The sequence below is a fragment of the Monodon monoceros genome, unplaced genomic scaffold, assembly GCF_005190385.1.
Source record: "Monodon monoceros isolate NGI ecotype Baffin Bay Population unplaced genomic scaffold, NGI_Narwhal_1 Super_Scaffold_8, whole genome shotgun sequence".
Lineage (NCBI taxonomy): Eukaryota > Metazoa > Chordata > Mammalia > Artiodactyla > Monodontidae > Monodon > Monodon monoceros.
In genome coordinates, this window is record NW_021703785.1 from 42,404,887 (window position 1) to 42,426,330 (window position 21,444).

The window sequence follows — 21,444 nt, forward strand, 5'->3', positions numbered from 1 at the left end:
TCAGAAATAACTATATCTTTGTCTCTACATTTTGCAGTAGTATACAGTGTTTAGTCCATAGATATACTACATGTGTATTTCAATTTATAGGCACCATTCAAAATATCCAGGAGTCAGGAAAAGATTTACCATTCTGAAGCTAAATAGATGACTCAAAATTAAATTGCTAATAATTTTTATTGGTTGTAGAATTTTCTCTTACCAATTGCATTTTTCAACTAGTGTAACTTGTTAACTATGAAAGTAATATGCTGTCCCAGGGCTTGCCTGGTGGCGCAGTGGTTGAGAGTACGCCTGCCGATGCAGGGGACACGGGTTCGTGCCCCGGTCCGGGAAGATCCCACATGCCGCGGAGCGGCTGGGCCCGTGAGTCATGGCCGCTGAGCCTGCGCATCCGGAGCCTGTGCTCCGCAATGGGAGAGGCCACAACAGTGAGAGGCCCGCGTACCGAAAAAAAAAAAAAAAAAATGCCCCAATCATCAAAATTCTTTGCTGGTTAAATGTGAAGGCTTTACACATTTGGTCTCATATGCAGTGTGTACAGTAAGAGTTTACCATTGTGTGGTACTTAAAATAACTTTCATAAAATGCTCCACAAAACACTAAATTCCCTTACTTCAAGAAATGCTTTAAAGAATGGGTCAAAGATTCCCACTGGAGGAATTTGGGATAATATGAGCATCAAAAAGAATAATTACAATAGTTGAATTTTTAAAAAAGGATAAAGAAAATGCAAGAATTCAGAGTGCCAGTAAAAATAAATAAAAGGAGGGGGGATGAAACTTTTCTTTCAAAGAAATACCAGAGAATAAATGTAGAACAAATAATAGAATTAGAAAATCACCATATTCCAAGTAAATCTCAATTGATTCAGCCAGAGTCCATCAGAGGATGCTAAAAGGCACTGGGTGAAAGATTGTAGGAGTATAGAATCTTCACATGGTCTCAAAGTATCAAGCCATAACTTACTTCTTACAAAAGGGAAAAACATACCTTTACTTTAAAGAAAAATAATCATTGCCTTAAATAAGCGATCAAGGCTAGAATCACTAATGGCACAATCTGATATTATGTGCTTAGTGATATAATGCAATTAGAAATACACGTCATCTGAGAAATATTCTTTCCAAAATTGTTTAACCTGAATTTAAGCAAGCTTCTAGACAGTAGTTCACAACCAATAAGTGGATCCCTACCCCACCCCCATTTCCTGGGCACATTTGGCATGTATGGAGACATTTTGGTTGTCACAACCTGGTGGTAGGGGGATTCTATTAAACATCCTGCAATGAACAAGATAGCCACCTGATCCAAGATGTCAGGAGTGCCAAGGCTGAGATATGTAGGAGATGTTGGAACAAGTAAAACATAAGGAAACAGGCAAATAAATCTAGAATGTGGCATCTTCTACAAGAAACCTGGCCTGGGCTGTTCAAATGAGCCAATGCAACTAAAAAAAAAAAAAATTATTCCAGATTAAAGAGACATGACAACAACATGCAACCCTGGATTTAAAAAGAATAAGGAGAAGGAAAAGGAGGAGAGATTTTTGTGGCCAAAAGCACAAATTTAAATGGACTAGATATCAGATAGTGCAATGGAATTATAATTTTCTTAGATGTGATAATATTGTCCTTAATGTTAGAAATTTTATGTCAAACATTTATGGCTGAAGAGTTGAGTCTACAACTTATTATTATATATATGTATGTATGTATATATATATATATATGAAAGAGAGGGAGAAGGTAAATGTGGCAGAATGTTTAAAATGGGTGAATCTGATTGGAGGGTCAGGTGCTCATTATATACTTTTTAAAATTTTTATCTAAGTTTGAAACTTTTCAAAATAAAAATTTAAGGAAAAAAGCATGGATTATACTAATTTCTTTCACATCAAAAATTTCAAATTGGAATTATGTTCTGTATTGATAAGTTAGTGCCATGGGATATGGTAGGAGCTGACTAGACAAAAAATTATATTTCCATTTTTAATAGATGAATCATTGATTTACAGAAAATATAAAGTCTACAATGAACTGAAAGCTGGGGGAGAGCCTAAGGATGACAAAAGAGCTTTGTTAGGTACAAGAGGACAAAAAGGAGGAGTTAAATGTATTGGAGTCAATGGTATAAATTAACAGAAGAGAGACTGAAAATCCGTTCAACTATGTTTTGCCCCTTTCGTTCAGTTTCGTTTCAGAAACTTCAGGAAAAGTTTCTCAGATTGAAAATGATAGAAGACCATGGATGAGGAGGTAAAAACCACAATTAAAAAAGTGGTATTATAAGAGTAACTAGCCCCTCGGAGGCACATTAAATCTTTTGACCTTAAGCCATTTACAACCCAGAGAATACTAAAATAACCTGTGAATAACTTAGATGAGCCAATGCCAGGGAGGTTTGAAGAACTGCTGAGCTTTTCAGGAAATGTGCTAGAAACCTGTAAACAGGAAAAAACTATTTTCAGTTTTAAGAAAGGGAAGAGAGTCTTTTCAACAAATGGTGCTGGGACAACTGGGTATTCACATGCAAAATAATAGTCAGACCCTTTTAACATCATACATAAAAATTAATTCAAAACTGATTATAGATTTAAATGCAGGGCTAAAAATATAATACTCCTAAAAGAAAATGTAAAAGCAAATCTTCGTGACCATGGGTTAGGCAATAGATATGACATCCAAAACAAAATTGAAAAAAAGAAAAATTAGGTAAGTCAGACTTCATCAAAATTTAAAACTTTTGTGACTCGAAGATCATCAAGACAGTGAAAAGACAATTTACAGAAAGGGAGAAAATAGGGGTTTGTATCAAGAATATATAAAGACTCTTAAAATTCAGTAATAAAAAGACAACTCAGTTAAAAATAGGCAATGCATTTTAACAGATATTTCTCCAAAGGAGACATACAAATGGCCAGTAAGTAAATGAAAAGGTACTCAACATCATTAGTCACTAGGGAAATACAAATCAAAAGCACATGAGATACTTCACACCCACTAGGATGGCTATGGTTAAAAAGATGATGGGCAATGACAAGTGTTGGTGAGGACATGGAGAAATTTGAACCTTCATACATTGCCAGCGGGAATGTAAAATCATGTAACCACTTTGGAAAGCAGTTTGGCAGGTCTCAAAAAGTTAATGAGTTTTCATATGACTCAGCAACTCATATATACTTCTAGGTATGTATACCCAAGAGAAATGGAAACATGTCCACACAAAAACTTGTACGTGGATGTTCATAGCATTATTCATATTAGCCAATAAGTGGAAAAAATAATCAAAGTGTCCATCAACTCATGAAAAGATCAATAAAAGGAGTGGGGTTCCACAAACTAAAGACCAAGGAATTTGCTGTTAACCCATTTGTCATGATTCTAGAACTCATAATTTAGGAAATGATTTAGTAGGCAGAGGATTGAAATAGCTGACCTCTAAAGATTGTTTGACTCGTAGAATTCTATGAAAAAATGAACTTATTTCCTTTAAAAAAAAAGTTTCTTAACTACTGAGTATAAGAAATAGGTGGCCATCAAGAGAGTCTGGGTTATGCCATGACAAACAACCACAAAATATTAGTGATTTGTGATCAAAACATGTTTATTTTTCTTTCATGTTATATGTCTAATGTGGATGTCTGGAGAGTGGGGAGAAAGGCCTTGATCATTCTCACTCTAGGACACTGACAAAGCACTAACCATCTGGAACATTGCTGATTGAAGAAGTAGGAGAAAAGAAGACTCTGGAGGATCTCACACTGGAAATTAAATGCTCTGCCAGGACTGGATATATGACAACACAGGAAGTCAAACACCAGGATCCAGAACTATTCAGTGAGCAAGATTAATGGCTGTGGTAGTCAATGTGGTGCAGTAACACCACAAAAAAAAAACAAAAACAAAATCCGGAAGATAAACAAAATACCTATCAAAAGGGAAATATTTAAATAAGTTATAGTGGGTACGATTGTAGACATTACCAAAAAAAAAAAAGAAAGAAAAAAATTTAACAGATCACTATGAACTAAGATATATTAGTGAGATACATATGCGGAGTAAAAAAATAAAAGCAAGTTTTAATGTGATGAATTACTATAAATCATTAAGAAAAAGGCAAAATTCCAGTAGAGAAATGGGCAAAGTATATGTATAGTCAATATACAAAAATAAAATCTAAGCATTCAGTAAATATGTGAAAATGTTTAACCACATCTATAAGCACAAAATGACAGTTAAAACAATGGGATAGGGCTTCCCTGGTGGCGCAGTGGTTGAGAGTCTGCCTGCCGATGCAGGGCACACGGGTTCGTGCCCCGGTCGGGGAAGATCCCACATGCCGCGGAGAAGCTAGGCCTGTGAGCCATGGCCGCTGAGCCTGCGCGTCCGGAGCCTGTGCTCCGCAGCAGGAGAGGCCACAACAGTGAGAGGCCCACGTGCCGCAAAAAAAAAAAAAAAAAAACAATGGGATATCGCTAAAATTCCATTTTCACCAACCCAATGGTAAAAACTAGTAGACAATAATTAAACGTTGGCAAGGATATGGGGAAATTTTTAGTGCACTGGTCATGGGAGTAAAGTCGATACAACCACTTGGGAGAGTATTTTGGCAATATCTGACAAAACCGAAAAGGCGCATACCTTATGATTGAGCATTTTCATTTTTAGATACGTATTCCAGAGAAAAATGTTCATTGATGCATTGTTTAAACTAGAAGAATGAAAACAACTCCAACGTCCAATTGGGGAGAAATGGATTTTAAAAAGTGTTATATATATTTTTTTCTACCAAAAAATAGAATGATCTATGCCAGTTTAAATAAATAAACTAGACCTCCTTACATGTCAGTTTGGGTGGATCTTGACAACATAATGTCAAGTTTTTAAAAAAAAAAAGAGCAGCTTGATAAACATACTCAGGGTACTACCTTATGTGAAATTTTAAACGCACATACTAAAATACATATATTACAACAGAGCTGTGTGCAATGATGGATGTGTTCTATATCTTCACTGTCTAATATACTAGTTGCTAGTCACATGTGGCTACTGAGCACGTGGAATATGGTTAGTGCAATAGAAGAACTGATTTTTAAAACATTTTTTTAAATTAATTTAAATTTAAATAACCACACTGGCTAGTGGCTACGTACTGGACAGCATAGATATATTTATGTTTGGATGTATAGGTGCACACAAATGTATTGTAGAAGGATGAAAATACATTTGAAGGATACCCAACAAACTCAGAATACTGGTTGAAGTGGGGAAGAAAGGGAATACATCTGAGGGGAAGTTGCCAGAGAGGAATTTTGCTTTGTTGGTAAGGTTAATTCCTTTAAAAGGAATAGAAGCAATTATGACAATATATTAGTTACTGTTCCTTGAGTAGTAAAAATATGGATTTTTAAAAATTATTATTTACACTTTTGGTTGCATTTTAAATATATCAAAAGAGCAAGTTGTAACACTGTTGTTTTACATGATACTTTAAAATAATATATGTAATACACTTTCATTTTCTACAGTATATTTTTTTATGTTGTCAATATAATGAACATATAATCAGTGTACATATACATATAATCAGTATAAAAATAACAAGGAAGAAAAAAATAAAAGGGAAAGGAGGGCAAATAAAAAGACTATAATAGTGACCTTAGAAATTTGAAATGTGGAAGAAAATAGACTTATCCTTGTCAATCCCAGATGATAGTCCTAAGGACTATCCTAAGGACTATAGTCCTATAGTCCTAAGTCCTAAAGAAAAGATTTCAGCTTAATTTAATAAAGAATCTTAATCTAGAGGCAGTCCAACAAGGAAATAGGCAGTCTTAGAACAGGGTGAGTTCCCCAGAGTTAGACGATTCAGGCTTCCGTTAGATGATTAATTGGTACGAACATTACAGAAAAGAATCCAAGCAGTTAGACTGGTTCAGAGGATCACAAAGGATTTTCTAAGGAGCCCTAGTGGCTCCACTTGGTGCCTGAAGAACCACAGTATGTGGCAAGGAAAAGGGGCAGCAAGCTGGAGTCTAAGCCCCTAAGCCCCCTCAAAGCAGAACAGCACTTCTTTAATCTGCTTTAATTTGAATAAAGGATTCAACAATTAAAAAGAAGGTTTAGGAACCATGAGACTAGATGAGTAAGCCATTCATTCATTCAACAGGGATTTTTTGAGCCCACACTATGAGCCAACTACTGTGCCAGGCACTGCAGGTGAGATTAGCAGTCATGAGCCCTGCCTTTGAGGTTTATAGTCTATCTGAGAATAAAAACGTTAAATTAATTATATGCAGTTACTTAGTTACAATTGTAGCAAGTGCTATGAAGATATCAAACCAAACCTGAGATCTTATGTGTAATATTATGAATCCATGTTTTCATTATTAAAATGACTAATTTTTAAGGAATTTGATTTTGTGCTATGTATTTTATGTGTGTCCTTGAATGTAACTGTTGATTGTCTATTTATGCAAATATCCTTTAACAAAAATTTACTTAGGGGCTAAGCATGGGGAGATACAGTGATTAAGAAAATGGAATCTGCCCTCGTAGAGTTTTCTTTCTAACTGTTTAGGGGAAAAACAATTTGTTTTACTTAGTAAGTTGAATATTTTAGGTGATCACTATGGTTTTTGTCAGTTATTAAAAAATAATACAATTATTTTGCATTATATGAGCATTATTAGACACAAATACAGCAACATGAGTTGTAGGTGAAGAAAAAGATTGAAAGGGCATATGCATGAATGTTACTAGTATAGCCCTCTAGGTGGTTATAGGAGGAGGATTTTATGTCCTTTTTAAATATATACATATTTTCCAATACAGTGTTACTTTTATAAGAACCAGTAAGTATATGGCAGAGTGAATTTATATGGCATCTTTTATTCTGTGGAATCTTAGAGTTTCACATATACGTGCAATACTGTTGGTAGCTGTATCAATTTGAAGATTCTTCTATCTACCCTTGTTAAGGATTTTATCATCTAATACATTGCAACACTTCTTATGACATATATTTTATATTTCTGATTATGCTATTTCTCTTTGTTATGGGTATCATGAATTATATTTATATATTTGAAATACTATTTTTCTAGTTTAATACTTTACTTGAACTAGGTATTCTACATAACCTTTTTATGTAATCATTTCCTATAAGTCACTGAGTACTTCAAATATCTTATATTTCACTAAACATTTCCATAGCTGTATTAATGTAGTTTTGATATACCACTGAAAGTGCAGAACATGCAGTAGGAGTTGTCTTAGGGCTCTTTGGTTTCAGTAACACCTAAGGGAAAGTAGAATGTATGTATAAAGACAGAGGGGATTCTATTCAACCCATGAGCAGAGAAGTAGCAGATCTTAAGAAGGACTGAAAGCAATAGCTGAAAGCCACTGTATTCCCAGGCAAAATTTTGTCTCTACATCTCTGCTGTTCCATGCATACTTCTTTCTTTCTTTTTCCTTACTTCCTAATTTGCATGACAGCATATGTCCTTAACTCCTGAGTTTACATATTACAGTTCCAGGCCCCAGAGAGATTAACTCTCACTCTTGACCCCAAAGGGAAATTTCAGTAAAAGCACTCTGGCATGCCATGGCATGGCATGGCATGGGTAAGAAGCCCACCACAAGTTCAACCAAGTTGGTCAGATGATGGGGTCACATTACACACAGAACTGCTAGAGGATTACTACATGCAAGAAGCAGGTAACTAAGGGGATATTTACCCAAGCAGACACTCCAAAAGATATCTACCACAGCTGTATTCCTTCTAACTATATAGAAATCAATGTTTTGTCATGTATTATATTTTAAATTACTCAAAGAAACTTCCATTTAAAAGAATGCTAGTTGCACCCACTTATAAAATAAGTCACCACAATTTTAATGTATCTTCTGGATAACTTTCAGTTTTCCAATAATCACTCATTTAAATAAAAATCATTGGCAGTCACTTTCCAACAACTTTTCAACATGAGCAAGTTTCATAAGTATGTTAAAGAGGAATTAGCCTGTTTTGCTTTCATATCACAAAATTAGATTGCACATATTTTAGTTATTTCATTTAATGCACTTCAAGTACTAAATGTTGCCATATTCCTTAAAGCCATTGAACTCACCTTTTAAACTATTTAGGAAAGACACCATATGTATTTTATGTTCACAGCGTGATCTGATACAGTCCACAGGATGATATGTTTTTAAAGAGAAGTGAAAATGCTCCCCAAAAAGTCTGTAGTCTTTCAGTGTCTGATGATAAATCCTCCCTTTAGAATGGCCAGTTAAGTAATGAAATTCAATGTAAAAAGTATTTTATCTACATTTCTTTACAGACTGTTTCTTCCAGCATTCACTTTTCTTGAAGTATTAGGAAGTTTGGCCAAATATATATATATGAATCTTGTTGATGAGTAGTTTTCAGTTAAGTTAGTAAATGGTAGAGCCAAGATTCCATAGTATTCTGACTCCAAAGCACATGCAGTTAGGCCTCACACTCATAAACTGGAAAGTGGTGGGATCCTTGACAAGGAGAGGAGGATGAAACGGATGTGCTGACTTCAGTCATGTCTAATCTAAAGTGACAAGATGTGCCAAATATCAAGTAGTAATTGGGCTGTAAACAGCTGAAGGGCAGATTTGGAGATACTGATGTTTGGAGTCATCTTCTTACAACAGATTGTTAAAGCCTTATAAATGACCAGGCTTCTGAGGAATAATGTATAAACTGAGAAGAGGCTCAAAGATTGAACCTAAGGAAAAATCACAGTAAAAGGTAGGAGAAAGAGGAAGTAGCAGAGAAATAGAGGAGCTATTAGTAAGTTAGATTGCTAGAAGGACTATGATGCTAGGAGGACAAACAATATGGATGGATTTTTAAAACAAAGGAACTGAAGTCAGAATGGATTTGCTTGACAACCAACCTGTAGACAATGCCTTAATAAAACAATAGAAATATATCTATAGTCCCTTCCTTAGCACATCCTGTACATTTTTACCTTATGAGCATTATCATTTCATTATCATTACAACAAAATTTATTGACTGTGCTAAATGTTTGCTTAAATACAAATGAGAAAACAGGATTATAGTAGTAAAATTACCTTTCCATGATAGCTGTGCCATTAAATGACAAAGGTGGGATTTACATCCATGTCTATCCAGCACTCAGACCACCCTCTTAACCAATACACCATTCCCAAAATATGGGACAAGTGGAGATGGAGAACATTTCTAGATTTCTATCATGAAATTTCTGTTTCTATCATAAACATCTCTATCATGTTTGTGAACATGATATTAAATAACATTAACTTAGTAGATATTTATTAAACCAATCATGTAGAGGAAAGTTATACCCCTTTCCAATTCTCTTTTAGTTTGTCTCATGGCCTCAAAGAGGAGGTATCAGTTTGGAGCAAGTGTTTCTAACATCCCTCTAACACTTGCCAACCTCCATTTTTAACAAAAAAGATAGCAGGCCTTAAGGTCAAAATCTTCTGTAGATGACAACTTCTAACTATAATAACATTGCTTTGTTTTCTTTGTGTTTATTTTTTATAGTTTCTGTTTATGGCAAATTATTTGGGTTTTCTATTTATAGTAGTGGGTAAAGTTTCCTGTCTAAATACACATAAGATTTTTAACAGTGGCTCTGTTCAAAAACTTATATTAAGCAAACAAAAATACTGGAAGCATGTGGATATGGCAGAATTTTGAGGGTGGCATGTAAATGACTAAAATTAGGAAAAACTACATTGTGTTAAACATCTTCCCCATCTCTGTGAAATCCTTAATCATAACCTTGGTGCCAGCGATCAGTTACTTATTTTCCTCCCTACATTCCTGTCACTCTTTCTGTAGCACTGATCCAAGCAATGCCTTCCATGTGATTATCCTGTTCATATGGTAGATTTTTTCTTTTTTTTCTTTTCTTTTACTTTTTTTTTAACCCTTGCAAAGTATAAAACAATAAATGGGACAACCAGATTGAAGAGGTTTTGGATCTCTAAATTTCAGCAACAAAAAAGCATATAATGATACTTTCAAATAGATGCTTCAGTAAATGTTTTTGAAAAGGGTAGTAAATGGAATAATTTTATAAAACTTCGGCTTGACTCAGAGTGAATGGAAGAGAAGGTAGCAGTTCATTTATTTAGACATAAGTTATTGAAATCATTCCTCCAAATATCCTTCAAAATTCTAAGAAGTCAAATAAAGTTATTGCTAATTAAATGATAATTATAGATAGTTTATTAGTGTGATCCAAATTTTCAAGGACCTTATCTGCCAGCAGGTTCAAATGCATCTACATTAGCATTTCTACACCAATTTTACTATCACTCTTCACAACATAACTACAGGGGACTTAACGCATTACTTATTGCCACCACAGCAAATAACAAATTCTAGTTTTGCAAAGACTCCTCAGGAGCTGCGTTAACACTTGGGCGGCAACATTCTTCCACTGTCTTCTGTTCTAGCCTCTTGTTTCATCCACTGGCTCAAAACCCACTAGGGGAAAGTACTTGGATATTATAATCATCTCATGACCTCTCTTTTTCTCTGTTTCTCTGCCTAGGAGATTGTTTATTACTGACCCCAAACCAGCAAAACCTCAACATGCCAGACCGCAATGTGTTCCCACCACCATGTCCTCTGCGTAAAGTGGGGACTGCCCTTCTCCAAATCCTGGTTGCACTTGGGACACCTGGGACCCAGAGAAGCTCTGCTTACTCAGTGGGTCTTACACTTTCCTTTTGAAACAGCAGTTGCTTCAGCCCTCAGATTCCCTAAAGCTCCAACAAGAAACTGCACAAAACAGGGTTGAGGAACAGACACTGCACTGTCCCCTCCACTCTGCTGTCTTGCTGAAACCCCGTACCTCTCACTCATGCAAGTAGATGTCAGGGAGGTCATGAGTCAGCCTGTTTATCAGGCACATCTACACTTTTTTAACCCCAGCTGGGAAACATTCTCCTCCAATATTAGTTTCAATAATCTAGTTTTCTCATATATAAGAATTGTAATTTTTTACACAGATGGATAGTTTTAAATACATTAAGCCCATTTTTCTAATCAGTGGACAAACAGACAAATTTTATGGGATATTTATATGATAAATTACTATAGAATTGAGATTCAACAATCCTGGGTTAAACTCCTAACACTAGAATAACCAGTTGAATGGCCCCACTCAGATAATTTATTTCTCTGGGACTCTGTTTTTTCTTTAGAGAGTTTGATTTCCAAATAATTGGATTTTAAAGTCCTGCAGACCTTCCTAATTCCTATGATTTCAAGTGTAATTTTATTATTTCAAATTATTGATAGGTTGGCAAATTGTTTTTTCAAAGATGGCTGCACCAATATATACACATGCCATATGCTCTTCTTACAGTATGGCACTCACATGCCTCCACTGACATGTGGAATTGATACTTCCTCCTTCTGAGTCCCTGTAACTTCCTTGACCATTCAAATGTAGCAGAAGTAAGGCTGCTTGATTTCTGAGACTAGATCATAAAAGGCAAAAACAAGCTCAGTGTAGTATCTCCCCCTCTCTCAATATCTCCCTATCTATCTTACGTGCCCTTACACCCCAACCATCATATGGTGAAGAAACTCAGGCCACACAGAGAGGGCACGTGTAGGTGTTCTGGCCAACAGCCCTAGTTAGACCCTCCTTCAGTAATCCCCAGCAACTTCCAGACATATGAGTGAATAAGCCTTCACATGATTCAGCCTTCAGGCTTTGGCTCTTCCAGCTGAGGCCTCAGACATCATGGAGAAGAGAACAGTTGAGCCTATGGTGCCATGTCTGATTTCTGCTTCCTGACCCACAGGAACTGAAATAGGAGGGAAGGGGGCAGGGCACAACCTTTAAAAGAATGACATGACATAGCCATTAGGATAAACATAAACCGGTTAGAACCAACTAGGCCCAAGATGGTGGAAGATTTGACATCCAGGAGACTTTGAGCCTCATTAGATGCTCACTGTAATGCACTACCATGCTAAATGACACACCCACAGGGGCCATGACAGTTCCAAGGCTAATCATAAAAAGGCCAAAAAGTGGGCAGGGCCCAAATCCTGGAAATCTCCTCCCCTTCTCCAAAATAGTTGGAATAATCCTCCCACTTATTAGCCTATGGAATTACCCAGCCCATAAAAACTAACCACGCCAAGGTTTGGGGCCTCTCGCTTTCTGAGATGGCTCACATGCTGTCTGTGGAGTGTGTTTCTCCCATGGCCACTCTCACTTTCCAAGATGACCATATGCCCTGGGGCCACACTTGCCTTTTGAGACTGTCCGCATTCTGTCTATCAAATGTGTATCTCTCTAAATAAATCCACTTCTTACCTAGCACTTTGTCTCTCACTGAATTCTTTCTGCGATGAGACATAAAGAACCTGAGCTTCAGTTAAGTCCTGACACCAGGTGAGCAACTTGGACTAAAGGACAGTAGGTTCAAGTCCCAGCCCACGGGTTCAAGTTCCATCTGAGTTTTCAGTGGGTTCAAATCCCATCGGAGTTGTGTGGTTTCAGAACTTTAAGAGAAAATAGGTGATTATTATTATTTTAAGCCATTAAGTTTTGGAGTAGTCTTTGAGGCAGCCAAAGTAACCAGAACCTGGGATATGAGACGCTAACATGTATGGATTGCCTACTGTGTGACAGGAACTTATTTGCATCATTTCCTCTAGTCTGCACCATGACTCAATATTTGCTTTTATGCTATATTATTGGACATACCTGTGATTTATTTTATGCTAAGTTTTTGTCAGTAAAGCAACCCCCAGATATAACACTGCCCCTTGGGAAAAATAAGACTTTAAGATGTTCCATTTCCTAGTGCTGTTCCCGGAAATGCCCTGTGCCACCTGATTCTTACAAAGGAAAACCTACTGTGAGGTAATGAAAACTCATTTCAGGGTTAATGCTCAGAGAGAATGTTTTGATGTTTTGAAAAAAAGATTTTTAAATGATTAAAATTGAACTCTAAACTGCCTTCCATCTCTAAGGTTTAATTCTGTAAAATTATCAATATATTTATTTTTGGGCTGCCACTTAAAAAGAGGCATTTTAGTTTTATAAAATATTTCTTCTTCTACCTCTTCTTTCACAATAACTAATATCCATTTTTCTTAAGCTTTGCTGAATCTAAGAAGTATAAGGGGAAAAGTGGTCAAATGAGATAGAAATATTCTCATTTATAATCTTTTAAAAATATGTTTTATAGCAAATCCTGATTTTTTACAGAAATGCAGCTGGGCTTATAGCTAGTGTTTGAAGAAGATACCTATTTCCCCCACTCAATCTCTATTATGCAAAAATAAAAATAGTAATATAATAATACAGTAAAATTTTATGTATACACACATAGATATTGATACATGTTTAATTTTATGCATTCATTATGATTGGTGCTAATTAGTATCAGACACAATATTATTATTTTTAATAAATATCTTAAATATTTATTACAAATATCATCATTATTATTATTGAAATACTTGGGGCAGAAATTCAACCCATGTAGAGTTCAAAGCAGCAATTCAAACTGCTTTGTTTTATCGGTCATCAACAAATGGAACAGATGCAGTGTTTTGTTGACAGATAATAGTAAGTGGTATATTGGATCTTGCGCTAGTAACACTGGTGAATATTAAAGTCATAAATAATTCAATCCTTTGTAGTGTCAGTGTATGACCTCAAAATAACCCTGTTCAATCTGAAGCTACTGGTAATGGCCCAAAGTTCAGTAAGGCCAAATCATAGCCTGCCATATATAGTAACACACTGTAATATAGAGTTTCAACAAAGAAAATACAGTTAGCATAATAATGAGGCATTAGCTGAAATGCACACGAAGTTGTTGACCTGAAACAAAAAATCTACAGAAAGGATGTGTTCTGAAGGATGCTGACAAAGTAATTAAAATAACTAGAGAAATAGACCTAGCTTAAAACTTAGCAAGTCATAAGTACTGTCTTAGTCACTTAACCTTTAGCTTATGCTCCCTGATCCTTACAGACTATTTTAGTATTCAGTTATTCAATAGAGTAAATTCAGAGTATTGTCATATTTAATTCCAATGCTCCTGCCACAAGCACCTCTACCCCAATGCCAAACTTTGCATGATTTACATAATGTGCAATGTCTTTTCCTCTTCAGCGGCTCTTTACTTACAATGCTCTTAGCCTTGAATACCCTTCTTTTCCTTTGTGTCTCAGATTTCACATCTGTGAACCCTCACTTGATTTACCCAGATACAACTGCCGCCTCCTGTCTCTGTGCTCACATGCCATTTTGTATATCCATTTTCTTCAGTTCTTACTGTAACACATTGATATCATTTGTGTATACATCCACCCATTTCTCCCTTCACATTGTGAAGTGCTTAAAGGCAGGCACTTTAATTCATCCTTTTCCTACCCAGTTAGTCACAGAGCTTGGTGGGCAACAGCATGGACTTGGAAGTTATACATCCAGGTTTGAATTCTGGCTCTACCTTTCATTAGCAGTGTGTTCCTGGAAGAGCTACTTAGCTTCTGACCCTCATTATCTCCTAATGGACCACACTAACAGGAATCCTTGAAAGATTAAATGAATTAAAACACACATACACAGAGTACTCAATAAACATTGGGTTACTGAATGTAATAAATGTTTGCTGTCATCTGATTAACTTGAAATGTTTACTCTAGGTTAGATCAGACTAATGGACTGAAATTAGTTTACAGATACCATTTGTCTTTTCTGGATTAAAAGAACTGTATGCACTTACGAATGTTACCCAACAAATTTCCAGCACATCATGGGCAATAATAAAAAGAATCCATGGAGATATTATTTGACTCAATACCTTAACCTCTTCTAGAACACCCTCAAAACCACAAAATGATCATCATCATCATCATCATAGTTATCAACTTATACCAAATTCACTCCCCACAGTCCTTCCTTATTAATAAGGAGGTACATTTAAATTAATCTGGTAAAATTTAAATATAAAAATATTTTTCTATTATAGAAAATATTTTTATTATATATGAAATATTCAAAATATATCAACTATTTAATATCTTTAGAAATAGTGACTAGTGGTAAAGAAGTAGGAACCATGAAGGAATAGTTTTTTGTGTGTTTTCTTATATAATAGCACTGGCACCATGCTTAGCCTTATACTAAAAAATGCGGAAGTCATTATTCCAGAATATGCATCTACAGGCTCACAGGAAACATGATCACACAGTAAAAGCCACAATCAAGTTTGTGACCTGTTCGGTGCAGGAGAGCAAGTGAACTCTGCCTTGAATCTAATCATGCTCCTGCTACAGGGCCAGGAGCTTGAAACATTTTGCATTTTTCAATATCAAACTCACCTTAGAGTGAATTTAATCTGGATAACTGACTGGATCTAATCTTATTCATGGCCCTGGACAGTAATAATAGTGGGCTGCCAACTGCTCAAGCTATAGTCCTGAACAGGAGAGTGGCTGAATGAGGTGGTGGAAATGTCTATGTAGGGCAGAGAAGTCAGAAGTCCTTCTCAGGAGAACTGGAGAGTGTAAGGAAATAGAGCAAAAATGAACCTGTCTCTCCCATCCATGCCAACATTTTCTTGCATAGGGACTGAAGACACTGTTTTCGCCTCCACGTGAAAAAGCTAAGTAACACCAAAGACAGAGCCTACTACTTAAAAACAGCTTGGAAGAGGTAGGAGGTAAGAACAGAGCTGAATAATAATACTGTTCAACATTTCCCTCCATTATCACTGCTCTTCATTTCTTCTTGTACTTAAGCTCTTTTCAGAAATGTCAAGCAAATAGCCAGTATGGTATTTCTTCGAAATGCACACTCTATCTACAAATAGTGAGGGGGTTTGATCCTTATTATATATAAACTGTTAAGGCCTTTAAAATTCAAGACTCTTAGAAAAACCTAAGTAAATTAATTCATTCTCAAATTTAGACCTCCCAGCATATGATAGCTTAAAAATTGATATTCTGACTTTAACAAAATAAAATGAGATTTCCCAGTAAGTATTAATAGGCAGAATTAAATGTAATGAATAAAAATGTAAATAGATTAGTATTGCTTTGAATTTATATCATTTTTGTCAACTATACCTCAAACTATTAAGTATATTTTTTGTTCTTGTTGCAGCACTGTATAGGTAATCTTTTAATCTTCATTTTAGTAATGAAAAAGTTTTATACATATATGTGTATATATATATACATATGTATATATATATTTACATATATATATATATATATATATATATGAAGTTAGGTAGCTGTCTTTTGGTAATTTTGATGGTGAATGCATTAAATGGAGAACTCAGGGATCCTGAGCAATTCAAGTCAATAAATATATTAGCTGTCACAAATTCTTAACCCTAACCCTAGCTAAGAGCTTTGTTATACTAGTGACTAATTGAAAAAAAGTAGGGTTGTTTTTTTTTTAATTCATCTTTGTACCATCTGTAGATGCCATCAAGTGGCAATAAGTTAGGACTCACTAGACTTGTTACAGGAATGTAGAAACACACCTTTCTCATCAAAGAAAATACATTCAGGGACATATAGTCAAAACTTCACAGAGCTATAAATAATCTTCAAAGCTCTTCTTTCCCAGCAACACCCTGACAAAGACTTACTTTCTCCCGTTCCTCTCATCCCATTCTCACTTAAGCCCATTCCATTTTGCCCCCATTACTCCATTAAAATTGCTCTTGTCAAAGTTATCACAGACCTCCATATTGCCAAATGCAGTGCTCAGTCTTTCTTTCTCACCCTTTTTGACCTATCAGCGTTGACATTTAGTACATTGATTTATCAGCCTTGACCCTGAACACAGTTGAGCACCTCTTCTTCCCTGGTACACATTCTTCACTGGGCTTGCAGGATACTACACTCTTGATTTTTCTCCTACAAGAAAAACAAAGAACTTCATAGCAATTGAACCATTTGAAAGATAAAAAAATGTATCTACGCTCAGAGAGGCAGCCTTTGCCAATCTCCTATAATCTGAAATGCCTGAGGGTCTACTGCTCTGAAGGTTTGAAATATTATAAAAACAAAGTTCTCCACACCAAACTAGAGAAATGCAAACAAAGCAGGAGATGGGAAAACTAGCATGAGAAGAAATTGGCCTTTAAAAAAAGTCTGATGCTCAGGTTCTTCCCTAGCATCTCTTGTTATGAATTCTCTTCTTGCGAAAGGGAATAATCATTGTAATTGCAAATATTCAGTGGGCTTGCAGCTTGGGGGCTAAAAGCTGCTTAGTTATTGCCTATTCACTTGCAGACCATATGTTCACTGTGCTGTGAGACAAAGGACTAGATAAAGGTCTTGACACTGAGATCTGGGCAAATAAAGAAGAAACTGAAGGTGGTTGCTAAGAAGTACAAATCCCTGCTCAGATTCTAAGTTGAATGACTAATTTAACAAGATTAAACAGATTTGGTGATTAACCCATGGAATTGCAGACTCAGAGTCAACTAAATTTTTAGATTGCATTGCTAGAGAAATCTCAAATTTAGTAAAGAAAGGTGGTGATTGCTTAATTCCTAAGTCCTAAAAGGTGGTGATTGCTTAATTCCTAAGTCCTAAGTAATCCTTAGAACTCCTCTCAGTGATTTCCTGATAAATGGTAAAACTGGCTGCAGGGAGGGGGACCTTGATTCATAGCATTTGCTGATTTCTGTAGTATAAATACTCCCACCATGGCCATTTCAAGTTGCCAATATATGTCACTGGATTCAGAGTTGGCAAGAGATATACACAATTAGCTCTCACACCCCTGCCTTCTTTGCACCAACAGAAAGTCGGCTGCTACAGACATAACTTCACCAGAAGGGGACTTGTCCTTAATGGTCATTATCTATGGAGGATACTAGACTAGGGAGATCCTTCCAGAGAGAGAGCTAGCAGATTGTATATGACCAAGGATTTTCTTTTACTCCCCAAGCAAAAGTCCATATTGGTCCTTACCTGAAGGATGTGATATATACTACTGAATCAGTGACCAGCCTTGGTTGTTTCCTATGCTATCCCCTTCTCTATATGAATTCTAAATTGAAATTAGGCTATTTTAATCTACAATTGCATTTTGAGTTAATTGGAACTACTTAGGTTTTGCATTTATCCACTGGTTCTCAGATCATGAGAATTATATCAAGATCTATTTGAAAACATGCATTATCCAGATATCTTAAATTTAGAGTTAGATGCAGTAACTGGACCAAACTCTCAGTTGTCTCCCTTTGGGAAGGACAGGAGTGTCTTTATGTGCCAAGCTAAGACATGTTTGGAAATTTATATTTGTGGAGAAAGATGAGTATTGGAGCTGAGTTACCAAAAGGTAGACGCCACTTGATTTTCTCCATCTAACAGTCATTCTCCCTCTTTTGTTAACAGTGTTATATTTGGATTTCTTTTGGGTGCCCATTTCTCTTCATTCTCATCCATGCAGTGTGGCATAATTTTACCTTTTGTTCCAGGGAAAAGTATGTGACTCAGGCCCTTCCAAATAGACTTCTGCTTTCCTCTAGAGAATAATTTGATCTACCATGAGAATGTGACCCCAGTTGGTCCAGTAAGAATGAAGTCTATCACTTTTGCTGAGTTACTAGCAAGAGGTATTTTCCCTTATCTTCTGGACTTGAATCTTGGAAGATATAAGCCTGAAGATCCAGAAGCCACTATTCAGTGCCTTAAAATGATACCCCACAATGAATGGCATGGTTGAAAGAGATAAATTGATTTATTTTAGCCACTAGATCAAGCCAAACCTGAAGAAATTGTTACATGGGTCAATAAGTTATTTAACCAGTTTGAATAGGATTTTTTTACCTCTTAAAACTGTTTCAAGTACATATTTCTCTTAGCTAATTTCAAATTAAAGAGAAAAATTTTACACTAAATTATATATATTTTTTTATACTTAAGTTTTCTCAGATTCCCCTAGCCACAATCTACTTTTTTAATTAAATGGAATACTAACATTTCAAAAAAAAAATCAAATCACATTTAGGAAAGATAGAATACTGATTACTTGATTCCCTATCTGCTACCATTTCAAAAACTCCAAAAAAATAATGCATAAAGCAAAATTTGCATATTTATGTTTATTGAATTAAGCTGAAGAATTGAGATTTCTATAGTGGCTAGTTTCTGTGATATCACCGCAGCCCCGTCATCTATGGTCAAAAATCTGTTGCCATCAAGATCTTGTCTCTGCCATGTTCCATTCAATTTTATTGACCCTCAGACCTGTCAGATTTCTTGTCACTACAAAAATCAAGATAATAAATATCAATAGCTTATATAATTAAATAATATTTATTATTATAATAGGAGAAGAACATGCTCTAGTAAAAGATCCCTTTTTGCCATGGCACATAGAAATATTTTGGAACAACTTGACATTTTGGTGTCCCTCAAACCAAAATTGTAGTGAAACTCCCACTTTGCCAAATTGTTGCAACAATTGTAGTGACTTCTTTTAAAGGCATAAGTTAAACAAAGTGTGCCTTGAAAGAGCATGAAATTTTGATTATGACAAAGCTTTACATAAGGTAATTAAGTATCATCTGTTACAGGTAAATTATAATCCATACATAAATTAATACATCTGTTTCTTATATTTAATGATCTATAACATAAAATATATTTGATCTTTCAATGAACAAAGACATTTTTCTTTTTCTTAAACAATGAGTTTCTTTAACATTTCATCTTCCCATTCTCATACTCATAAGGAATTTTTTGTTCCTTCTAACACATGAGGGTCAGATTAATTCTTGGATTTTCTCTTGAACTATCAGAACTCAGTTGGTAGTCTCAGAAAGACATCTGTTTGAACAGAAGAAATTAGTCACCAACTTTGTATATTAAGGAAACTTAATGTAGGCACTGAATGAAATGCAGAAATCCAGGGAACATTTGTTCTTAGTCTGCTGTGCTAGGGCTAGACCAATACCCACTCAGAGCTCGGAGGGCACTTTTCAGAGCATAGATAAAATTAAGTAAAATGCTACATCTAGTCCTCTAGCTTCAAGTTCCTTCCCCATGAGATAGAAGTTGATTTACTGTGCCCAGTTTGTAAAATTTTCTAAAGAAGGATATTTTAATCTCAATCACTTAAAACCACTGTCTCCTTCTGTTCTGCATTGGAATTCTACATATTGGGGATTTGCCTAAGGGGAACTGAGTTGGGGGTACATTTAGTTTGGGTTTGGAGACATGTATTTATGTAGTTTGTGGGCACTTCCCTAGATAGCTGTTATTGCTGGCTGTCCCAGTGTGGAATGACTTCCCGGAATCTTCCTTCATCCCACTGTGCACACCCACCCAGCATCATAATACAAGAATATCAATTACAAATTGGTTAATGAGTGCTATCAGATCAGTCACTGCTTAAGAGATCTTGAAATGCCTTGAAATCCAATAACTCATGTATAAAAGAAACTTGATAGAGGATTTTCCAAATTTAGCAACAATATTAAAATTGTATATGGACGTGATCTACAGGAGTTGTGAAGCTGAAACTTTTCTAAATTTTTAATAAGAATAAACAAGTTTAAGTTAACTATGCTAGAGGAAAGTCTGAATTATTTTTCTATTCTCTAGATAAAAAACTATATTCTGAAACTATTGTCATATGAAGAGACCATTAATGAGTATACTGCTAAAAGGTGTAGGGAAAAAAGTATTACAGAGATGTATCAGGAAGTCCATCAATTAAAAGAATTTTGTTAATTTTCTGGATTTTGTGATTTTTTGGTATTTCAGGCTTTTGAAATTTGTAACTTGCTGCAATTTCTACTATCTTTCTAAATAATAATCACTTTATTACCAAATTTTATATTCACAACTTTGTATTCTTTTTCTTAAAGAAATCCCCCTCCCCAAATTGCATAAGCTTCAGGATACACAAAACCTGGATCCACATATACCTTCAAAATAAATATCAATACAATTCTATCTATTTGAGTGCAAAGTAAGAAATTTTATTATCCAGGAGTTTCCAAATATCTGGATGATTTGCTGTATTTTTAAAAATTTCTCATCAGGATGACTATCTTCTCAGATAGTCATAATCAATGAATGGCATTTCAGAATTAGAATGTGATTTACAGCCTCTGCCAGTTCTCCAGGCTATGAAATCTCATTTGTTGTGAGGGTTCAATCCCACTCAAAATTAAAGAAAGTTTTAAATAACTCTGGTTATCATGGAAAATAATGTTCTGGCTCTTTGCTTCCTTATCATATAGTTCTTCTCATCTAAACATAGTAAGTTCTTCCTTTACATTTTTATTCAATATCTTTTGGCTAAGAATAAAACAGTCGCTATCAACTTCTCACCAGCTCCTGAACATTCCTAAGTTGAAATTATTTTAGAGTAGTTATT